Genomic DNA, 8,685 nt, shown 5'->3' on the forward strand with positions numbered 1-8,685 from the left:
CAATCTATCTACCATCTGATCAAGGAAAGGCAAAGGAAAATGATCCTTCCTTGTTGCCTTATTGAGCTTGCGGTAGTCTATACAAATCCGCCACCCCGTTACAGTTCTGGTTGGAATGAGTTCATTGTTCTCATTTTTCACCATAGTCATTCCACCCTTCTTAGGTACCACTTGCACAGGGCTCACCCATGCACTATCAGAAATTGGGTAGATTACCCCAACATCCAACCATTTAAGAATTTGCTCCAACACTACTTCCTTCATAGCTGGATTGAGTCTTCTCTGGGCCTCTATGGATGGCTTGCTATTCTCCTCCATCAAAATTTTATGCATCACTGTCGATGGGCTGATTCCTCTAATATCTGCCAAGGTCCACCCAATGGCCAATTTATGCTCCCTTAGAACCCTCAACAGTTTCTCCAATTCTACCTTTGACAGGTCAGCTGACACAATGACAAGTAAAGTTTCATTATCTCCCAGATAAGCATAGCGCAAGTGATCTGGGAGGACCTTTAATTCCAACTGCGATGGCTGCTGAATGGAGGTTAGCGGTTTATCAGTTGCATCTGCTAGTTCTTGAAACTTCTTCCAATATGGTAAGAACGAGTTGATCCAGTTTACACATTCTCTGATCTCAGCATCATCATCATCGTCGCCCTCATCACCCAATAATACTTCCTCTAAGGCATCACTGCTCACCCTTCTCTTGGAGACTGCCTTTTCTATCACATCCACACTAAAGCAACTGTCACTAGCCACCGGATACTTCATAGACTTGAAGACATTAAAGACCACCTCATCCCCTTGAACTCTAAGCTTAAGCTCTCCTTTGTGAACATCAATAAGGGCTTGGCCTGTGGCTAGAAATGGCCTACCAAGAATAATTGGGACATATGTGTCCTCCTCCATGTCTAGAACAATAAAGTCAACTGGAAATATGAACTTATCCACCTTCACAAGAACATCCTCAATAATACCTCGTGGATGTGTTAACGATCGGTCTGCGAGCTGTAAAGTGACAGTTGTTGGTTTTCCCTCCCCCAAACCAAGTCTTTTAAACACAGATAAGGGCATTAGATTGATACTTTCCCCCAGATCACATAAGGCGTGCTTGCATTCAAACTTGCCAATGGCGCAAGGTATGGTGAAAGTCCCCGGATCTCTCAGCTTTTGGGGTAACTTCCTTTGTAAAATCGCGCTGCACTCTTCAGTGAGTGCTACAGTCTCATAGTACTCCATTCTCCTTTTCTTTGACAGAATCTCCTTCATGAACTTAACATAACTGGGCATCTGCTCCAAGGCCTCAGCGAAAGGAATGTTTATGTGCAGCTTTTTAAACACCTCAAGAAACTTAGAAAACTGTTTATCAAGTGTAGTCTTTCTAAGCCTCTGAGGGTATGGAACTCTAACTGGCTGCTCAATAACAACTGGCGGACTCTGTTCTGACTGCTGATGGTCTTCTGTAACCCTTTTTGAATCAGACTGTTCACCTATCTCTTTATTCTGAACCACTGCCTGTGGAGGTCTAGGCTGCTCAGTTTGCTTTCCACTCCTCAGAGTAATTGCCTGAACTTTCTCCTTGGGGTTGACTTCAGTATTACTAGGCAAGTTTCCCTGGGGTCTGTTATTGAGCATATTGGCCAACTGCCAAACCTGTGTCTCAAGGTTTCGAATAGAGGATCTGGTCTCAGTCATAAATTGAGTCTGAGTATTAGTAAGAGTCAACAAGGCAGCTTGCAGTTCATTAGGCCTCTCAGGTTGAGGCATTGATTGTGGAGGCCTAGGCTGTTGTGATGACGAAGCTTGATTCATAGATGGCTGAGGCATGTTATTCTGAAATTGGCCCTGAAACTGAGGTTGTTGGCCTTGATTATTCTTCCACGAAAAATTGGGATGATTTCGCCACCCAGGATTGTAGTTGTTGGAGAATGGATTATTGAGTGGCCTTTGAAAGTTTCCCACCGCTTGAACTTGGGCATGATCCATTGGGGTGTTATTATTCATACAAATAGGGCACTGATCGATAGAATGGGCACCACCACACATTTCACACCTCACTGCCATCTGAACCGCATTAGCAGATACACTGCTCTGTTGTAATTGCTTTGTCAGAGAGGCTACTTGCGCTGTTAGAGCAGTGATTGCATCCAGCTCATGCACCCCAGCTACCTTTCTAACTCCTGATGATCTTTCCTCAGACCATTGATGATTGTTTGTGGCCATGTCCTCTAGCAGCTCATAAGCACCAGTTGCGCTCTTGCTCATAAACGTGCCACCTGCTGCAGCATCAATAATGGTTCTGGTTGTAGGACATAAACCATTGTAGAAATTTTGTACTAGCATCCACTATTCAATGCCATGATGAGGACATCTTCTCAGGAGTTCCTTAAACCATTCCCAAGCTTCATACAGTGACTCTTCGTCATTCTGGCAAAAGTTATTTATCTCTCCCCTCAATTTAGCAGCTTTGGACGGAGGGAAGAATTTGGACAAAAATTTCTGAGCTAGATCTTGCCAGGTGACAATAGAGTTTGGCTGCAGAGAGTTCAGCCAACTTTTAGCTCTGTCCCTTAGAGAGAATGGGAAAAGCCTAAGCTTGATTGCATCATCACTCACCCCATTATATTTGAAGGTTCCACACAACTCCAGAAAGTTGGACAAATGGGTGTGAGGATCTTCAGAGGGCAACCCATTGAATTGCACAGAGGACTGCACCATTTGTAAAATAGCAGGCTTGATTTCGAAGTTGTTGGCCTCTACAGCTGGTGGGCGTATACTATTTTGTACTCCCGTCAGAGTGGGTAGCACATAATCTCTCAGGCTCCTCTCAGGATTGGTCTGAGCCTGAACCCCTTGTACAACTCCTGGATTTAGAACATTCCTGCCATCCCCGTCATTCTGTGCCATCTTCGCAGAATTCTGGGCCTCTCTCTTGTTCTTTCTGATTTGATTGCAAGACTTTTCAATCTCGGGATTCAGAGGAACAAGTGTGTCTTTTCCTTTTCTGCCACGCATATACCAAAATTCACCTGAGATAGACAAATTAAGCAACTAAACAGATTAGAAACAAGAGAAATTAAAATCAAATTAGAATAAAAATTAATTAGACTGATATTAATAATTATTTTCAGTCCCCGACAACGGCGCCAAAAACTTGTTGCGAACTTTATAGCTATGCAAGTGCACACAGTCGCAAACTCGTAATAAAATGGTAAAACCAAGTATCGTCCTCAAGGACTGATTTATCAATTACCAGTCAATTAATTTCTTGTTCTATTTGATGAATTGAAATTCTTGATTTTTATAAATACAGCAAAAGAAACTATAAATTGCAGAAACAATAATTGAAAATTGAATAGAATAACAACTAATGGAAAAACTTTTAATTTAATCACTGAGAAACAATTAGGATATTCAATCTCATCAACTATCCTCCCTATTATTCCCTAATGCAAAGTGCGAATTCTTCTTCTTTTGACCTAATTCAATTAACAAGTTGATATGGCAGCCTATAATCATACTATGAATTATAAACTCAACCTAGGTGACAATTTCCTATATTTCTATGGTAAATTGAACCACACAGGTAGCATTAATCTCAACAACTTAATAACAGTTACACAATTAATTCAGATACTTTCGTTCTAAATTAAAATTATGTCCAATATAACCACAGCAGAATTAAATCTCACTTCTCAGAGCTTGACTTAAAAACATATGTAAATGACTAAAGATGGCCAATCAATAATCAATCTAAAAGAACAGATTATATGGAATTGAAGAAGAAAAATATTAAAATTGCATTAGTTCATAACAGGGATTCAAGTGATTCAATTAAACATCCTAAACAGAAAATTAGTTCATAGCCATAGTGCTAATCACAACAGAAATTAAGAATAACATCAAGAAGAAGAAAAACATGTAAAAATACTCTAAGCTTGAGTCTTCAAAACCAGCCCTTTTCTCCCTAGTCGTCCGTACGTCCTTTTCTCTTCTTTTTCGCCAAGTTAAAACCTAAGATTTCAAATTCTAAAGAGGCGGGCCGCGGCTCTACATACACTATGCCGCAGCCCGTGTCCAAATTCCTGGGCAAAAAGCCCTTTCCATGTCGCGGCCCTCTGAAGCCATGCCGCGGCCCGCATTGACGAATTCTGGGCAAAATGCCCATCTATGCCGCGGCTCTCTATAGCCATGCCGCGGCCCGAGCTTTTTGCCCAAGAATTTGGACACGGGCCGCGGCATAGTGTATGTAGAGCCGCGGCCCGCCTCTTTAGAATTTGAAATCTTAGGTTTTAACTTGGCGAAAAAGAAGAGAAACGGACGTACGGACGACTAGGGAGAAAAGGGCTGGTTTTGAAGACTCAAGCTTAGAGTATTTTTACATGTTTTTCTTCTTCCTGATGTTATTCTTAATTTCTATTGTGATTAGCACTATGGCTATGAACTAATTTTCTGTTTAGGATGTTTAATTGAATCACTTGAATCCCTGTTATGAACTAATGCAATTTTAATATTTTTCTTCTTCAATCTTCTTCAATTCCTTATAATCTGTTCTTTTAGATTGATTATTGATTGGCCATCTTTAGTCATTTACATATGTTTTTAAGTCAAAATCTGAGAAGTGAGATTTAATTCTGCTGTGGTTATATTGGACATAATTTTAATTTAGAACGAAAGTATCTGAATTAATTGTGTAACTGTTATTAAGTTGTTGAGATTAATGCTACCTGTGTGGTTCAATTTACCATAGAAATATAGGAAATTGTCACCTGGGTTGAGTTTATAATTCATAGTATGATTATAGGCTGCCATATCAACTTGTTAATTGAATTAGGTCAAAAGAAGAAGAATTCGCACTTTGCATTAGGGAATAATAGGGAGGATAGTTGATGAGATTGAATATCCTAATTGTTTCTCAGTGATTAAATTAAAAGTTTTTCCATTAGTTGTTATTCTATTCAATTTTCAATTATTGTTTCTGCAATTTATAGTTTCTTTTGCTGTATTTATAAAAATCAAGAATTTCAATCCATCAAATAGAACAAGAAATTAATTGACTGGTAATTGATAAATCAGTCCTTGAGGACGATACTTGGTTTTACCATTTTATTATGAGTTTGTGACTGTGTGCACTTGCATAGCTATAAAGTTCGCAACAACAATCACAAATACACAACACATAGCACACAATCAATATCAGCGTATACAAGCATGCCCATCCATATATTCTCAGATACAGGTATATTCATATTCATAACATATTCATATAAAGGTTTTAAGCCCTAATCACAACTCGAGTGCAGTTTCCTACCTCAGGTCCCAAGCAACTAGCGTATGGTAGCCCCGAGCACGATCCCTAATTTTGAGCCCCTGCGGTATAACCTAGTCACAATGTGATAATGGATAACCATTAAAAAATCCTAAACCAATTAAAAGCTTTGGAATAATATACGAGCCTTCGGGACCTCAATTTATACTAAACCGGGTAGTAGAAATCCTCCCGAGCGCTTAGGTTTAGATCCATGAGCCCAAAAACCTAATTTGGCTCAGGCTTCCTAGGCGAGCCGCGACTTGGCCCTAAGGGTCGAGGTGCGCCCCCTGGTCAGAGATGCCAACCCCCAATCCTTACAGGCATGTCGATCGCAACCTGGCCCTGAGGGTCGTGGCGTGCCTATGAGACAGAAAGCCCCCCAGCTCCTAGGGCCACGCGGACCGCAGCGCACCCCTACGAACCCAGAAATCCTAGTTTCTTCCTGCATTTTCTCCGAGCTAAAATCACCATAATTCAGTTTAAACACACACCACAGCTAGAATTGAGGCTAGGACTCTCAACAACACACCCTAAACAGTACAAACAACCTGAAATCCATATAAAATCCTTAATCTAATTAAAATCCAAACTAGAACCCTACTCAGCCACAACCTAGCTTAATCACATAAATTCTCCAAGAAAAAAATTCAGATTATGAAGCTTACCTCAACTGTGAATTTGACTCCCCTTGACTTGCTCTACCTATTCCCAGCTTCAATCCCTAGCCCTCAAGCTTCAATTTCCCAGTTGCTGCAACAATTCTCCAAGATTGCCCAAGTCTTCATGAGGAGGAGAGGGAACTGTGAGAGAGAAGGAGAGAGAGAGAGAGAGAGAGAGAGAGTTCCTTCCTTTTGACTTCCCCTAGTTTCTTGTAGTTTCTCAAGCCACCCAACTGCCTATGTCCATCCTTCTTGCTTCCACATATTTCCCAGCCTGAATCTATCCTTAACCTCAAAAGACCAAAACACCCTTAGTGATAACTCAACCCTTTTATTGCCCATAAGGGAAAAATGATCATTTGCCTCGTTTCCCGCTAATTCCTCAAGTCAACTTGCAAATTCTCAATTAATCCGAACACGTATAACTAATCACCAATTACTTACTCGTTACTCGATAAATCCCAAATATATATTAAGTTTCCCAAAATACCCCTAAGCTCACCCCGAGCTGGGTATTAAACCATGTTATGACTATTCTGTTAATTCACTCACTAGGATTGCCTCGACCCGTATACTGCAAATATATCCACATAATAATGTGGTCTCAATCATTTACACACATAAAATCACATTTATACCCGCGACGGGCCAATATTACAAATATTCCCTTACTATCAAGAATGGGCCCACACGCATATTTAATAAACATAAACATGCATTTAAATCCATATCATCATAGAAATCATGTATGCCACGTAGTCACACATTAATTCAATTAATTCAACATGTATATCCTATTATGCCCTCCAGGCACTACAATCTAGGCACTTAGCCTTAACACTAAATTCAGGTCGTTACATGTGAAGGATATGAAGATTGCATCTGAAGACAATCTTGCGGATCCATTTACAAAGACACTACCAGAAGCTACATTTGATAAGCATATCAAGGAAATGAGATTAGTAGAATTAAGGCATTATTTTATATTAGTGCAAGTGGGAGTTTGTTGGGGTCTTATGCCCTAATTAAAGCCCAATTTATTTGTAATCTCATTTTATTATCAATAAAAGAATATAAATTATTTTTGACTTTGTCAATCATTTTGCTCACATGTTTTATTTTTATGATTATTTATTTAATATAAACTTTTATTAAATCTCGAGCATACAGCTAATCATATTTATAGTGACGTGATCACAGTGGAATATAAATATGATTATATGTTCAAACATAAGTTAGTCCTAAGATTAGTCAGTGCACAGGATTTACACAGACTCGTCAATCTATGATATGATCTACTTACACACTTTAGTGTTATGTTATTTTCAGAACATTAGCAAAGTAATTAAGATCAGATGTATTTGTTACATCGGACTGGACCGATATTGACAGTAGATAGGATAAGTAAACATACTGTTATTATCTATTCTAGTCATATCATATAGTTGACCATAGGTCAATTCAATCTCAATTCTGAGTGGTTAGTATTCTAACTGGTTGTATTATTTGAGTTCTTTGACTTGTTCGTTACCAGCTTACCCTACGGACTAGCCCATACTTACTTCTTGAGAACTTGGTAGTATAATTGAGTGGGAGTGTTAGTCATAGATATGAACATCTATAGCTTCTAATGAAGAAATTAAACGATGGTTTCCTTTTAGTTTGATTCGAGGTGCTAAATGATAGAGATCTCATTTCAGTAATCATATTAGTTTACTGAAATATCATTTACAAGGAACTTAGTGTTTTAAGGATAAATACAATGAGGGGTAAAATGATATTTTAGTCTCATCTCATTGTAGACCGTCTATAGAGGATTGAGTGATAATTATGGTTGTAATAATGAATAACTAATAACGTATATATATTGCTTATGGAGCATTCTATGAATTTAAAGGTGCAATTCTAAGTCTTTAGTGGAGTCACGAGGAATTAATAAGTTAGTAAATTTATTTGTTAAATTTATGATAACTTATTAGAGCATGATTTCATAGGCCCATGGTCCCCACGGTACCTTGGATAAAATCATCTAGATAGTCTCAATTAATTGATTTAATTATCAATTATAATTATCAAAGTTGATATGGTCAATTTTGGATTGTTTCACACAGTAATGCAATTTAGAGAAGAAAAGAGATTTTAGGGCATATTTATTAATTAAGACAATTTCGTGTCTAAATTAATAAATAAGTTTAAATCAAGATTTAAATATAAATAATTAATTTGATAAAGGATTTAAATAATTATTTAATTAATTAATCAATAGAATATAATACGGGCCTTGATTTTAAGTCCAATAGACTTATAATTAAATGGAAAATTTCACGAGCCTAAAGCCCATGAGAATTTCGACCTAATGGCTGATATTATCTATTATTTTTTTATTTTTTTTAATTAAATATGTGGCCTAATTGAGCCTATAAAGGAATGCTAAGTGAGAGTTGAAAACAGATAAATAGATGATCAGAAGATCTAGTTTTGATGATTTATGTTTTTAGACTCTCTCTCTACAACAAAAGTCTTTTTTAAGCCTCTATATATTCTCTCCTCTTCTTCTTCTCTTTGTATCTATCTCATGTGTTGAGAATTTTTTGCTCTAGTCTAGGTGATTCTAAGGATACTATGGAAGACTGTGATGAAAATTGAAGATTGGTTCAGTTTCTTGGTGATACCCTGCGACAGAAAGGGTACAAGGGTTAGAAAAAATGAAGGAAT

At 38.0% G+C, this 8,685-nt stretch overlaps 1 non-coding gene across 1 annotated transcript; it reads left to right on the forward strand.

The window, feature by feature from the left end:
* The first annotated feature begins 2,353 nt into the window (after positions 1-2,353).
* Positions 2,354-2,460, forward strand: LOC133833658 (small nucleolar RNA R71). Its single transcript, XR_009893026.1, has one exon. It is a non-coding gene; the product is annotated as a small nucleolar RNA R71 (small nucleolar RNA).
* Positions 2,461-8,685: the final 6,225 nt, after the last annotated feature.

This window comes from Humulus lupulus, chromosome 4 (genome assembly GCF_963169125.1).
Source record: "Humulus lupulus chromosome 4, drHumLupu1.1, whole genome shotgun sequence".
Classification (NCBI taxonomy): domain Eukaryota; kingdom Viridiplantae; phylum Streptophyta; class Magnoliopsida; order Rosales; family Cannabaceae; genus Humulus; species Humulus lupulus.